The sequence below is a fragment of the Pezoporus wallicus genome, unplaced genomic scaffold (genome assembly GCF_028554395.1).
Source record: "Pezoporus wallicus isolate ANWC-B61680 ecotype Strahan unplaced genomic scaffold, APGP_CSIRO_Pwel_v1 contig_12453, whole genome shotgun sequence".
Classification (NCBI taxonomy): domain Eukaryota; kingdom Metazoa; phylum Chordata; class Aves; order Psittaciformes; family Psittacidae; genus Pezoporus; species Pezoporus wallicus.
Window position 1 is genome coordinate 1 of NW_026636805.1, and position 2,459 is coordinate 2,459.

The window sequence follows — 2,459 nt, forward strand, 5'->3', positions numbered from 1 at the left end:
CCCCATATCCCCCCATAACCCACCCCATAACCCCCCCATAACCCCCCCATATCCCCCCCATATCCCCCCATATCCCCCCATATCCCCCCCATATCCCCCCATATCCCCCCCATACCCCCCCATATCCCCCCATATCCCCCCATAACCCCCCCATATCCCCCCATAACCACCCCATAACCACCCCATTGCCACCCCATAACCACCCCATAGCAGCCCCATTGCCACCCCATAACCACCCCATAGCAGCCCCATTGAGCCCCCTATGTTTGCCCTAGGGGGCCCGGGAGGTGCTGATGCTTTTGGGGTACACGGCCGAGGTGGGGCCGGGGCTGAGCTTCCCGCCGGGGGTCCCAGCCCCACACGGGCCCCACGTCGCCGCCGTCACCGCGGACGTCTTGGTGCTGAGGAGGGAGCTGGAGCTGGTGCTGGCGGTGAGCTATGGGGCGGCTATGGGGTGCTATGGGGGGGCTATGGGGGGGCTATGGGGCGGCTATGGGGCGGCTATGGGGGGGTTATGGGGGGGCTATGGGGTGCTATGGGGGGGCTATGGGGTGCTATGGGGTGGCTATGGGGGGCTATGGGGTTATAGGGGGCTATGGGGCTGTGGGGCTATGGGGGGCTATGGGGGCTATGGGGTTATAGGGGGCAATGGGGCTGTGGGGGGCAATGGGGCTAGAGGGGGTAATGGGGGCAATGGGGGTAATGTGAATAGGGTAATGTGTGTCAATGTGTGGGTCAGTGTGTGGGTCAATGTGGTCAGTGTGTGGGTCAGTGTGGGTCAATGTGTGGGTCAATGTGGGTCAATGTGTGGGTCAGTGTGGGTCAATGTGGGTCACTGTGGGTCAATGTGGGTCAATGTGGGTCAATGTGTGGGTCAGTGTGGGTCAATGTGGGTCAATGTGGGTATGTGTGGGTCAATGTGTGGGTCAGTGTGGGTCAATGTGGGTATGTGTGGGTCAATGTGTGGGTCAATGTGTGGGTCAATGTGGGTCAGTGTGGGTCAATGTGGGTCACTGTGGGTCAATGTGTGGGTCAATGTGGCTCAATGTGGGTCAATGTGTGGGTCAGTGTGGGTCAATGTGGCTCAATGTGGGGCTCAGCTTCCCCCTTTCCCCCCCCAGAACCAGCACCCGAACCCCCACTTCCTCACTGACATCCTAAAGGGGGGCGAAGAGGTGAGGATGAACTGGTTTGGACTGGTTTAAACTGGTTTGGACTGGTTTGAACTGGTTTGAACTGGTTTGGACTGGTTTAAACTGGTTTGGACTGGTTTGAACTGGTTTGAACTGGTTTGGACTGATTTGAACTGGTTTATACTGGTTTGGACTGGTTTGGACTGGTTTGAACTGGTTTGGACTGGTTTGGACTGGTTTGAACTGGTTTGAACTGGTTTGGACTGGTTTGGACTGGTTTGAACTGGTTTGGACTGGTTTGAACTGGTTTATACTGGTTTGGACTGGTTTGAACTGGTTTGGACTGGTTTGGACTGGTTTGGACTGGTTTGGACTGGTTTGAACTGGTTTGAACTGGTTTGAACTGGTTTGAACTGGTTTGGACTGGTTTAGACTGGTTTGAACTGGTTTGAACTGGTTTGGACTGGTTTGGACTGGTTTGGACTGGTTTGAACTGGTTTGGACTGGTTTGGACTGGTTTGGACTGGTTTAAACTGGTTTATACTGGGGGTCTCCTTTCCCCATCACAGGAGGACCTGGTCACTGATGCAATGCCCATAGTGGAGCGCGATGGACCTATAGGTGTGGGGTCTGTGGGGCTCTATGGGGTGTCTATGGGGTCTCTATGGGGCTCTGTGGGGTCTCTATGGGGTCTCTATGGGGCTCTATGGGGTCTCTATGGGTCTCTGGGGTTTGTTTGGGTCTCTGTGGGGTCTCTATGGGGTTCTATGGGGCTCTATGGGGGTCTCTATGGGTCTCTCTGTGGGGTCTCTATGGGTCTCTATGGGGTTTGTTTGGGTCTCTATGGGGTTCTATGGGGCTCTATGGGGGTCTCTATGGGGCTCTATGGGGCTCTATGGGTCTCTATGGGGTCTCTGTGGGTCTCTATGGGGTCCCTATGGGTACTATGGGTCTCTATGGGGTTCTGTGGGTCTCTATGGGTCTCTATGGGATCTCTGTGGGTCTCTATGGGGTCGCTATGGGTCTCTATGGGGTCTCTATGGGTCTCTGGGATCTCTGTGGGTCTCTATGGGTCTCTATGGGTCCCTATGGGTCTCTATGTGTCTCTATGGGATCTCTGTGGGTCCCTATGGGTCTCTATGGGATCTCTGTGGGTCCCTATGGGTCCCTATGGGTCTCTATGGGATCTCTGTGGGTCTCTATGGGTCTCTATGGGTCCCTATGGGTCTCTATGGGGTCTCTATGGGGTCTCTATGGGTCCCTATGGTCCCTATACAGTCCCTGATGCTGCGCTTCCCTATAGGGGACCCCCCCTCCAGATGCGAT

At 55.7% G+C, this 2,459-nt stretch overlaps 1 long non-coding RNA gene across 1 annotated transcript; it reads left to right on the forward strand.

Moving 5' to 3' along the window:
* The first annotated feature begins 1,115 nt into the window (after positions 1-1,115).
* LOC130595222 (uncharacterized) lies at positions 1,116-2,459 on the forward strand. The gene is made up of 3 exons (XR_008971260.1): positions 1,116-1,175; positions 1,703-1,754; positions 2,437-2,459. It is a non-coding gene; the product is annotated as an uncharacterized LOC130595222 (long non-coding RNA).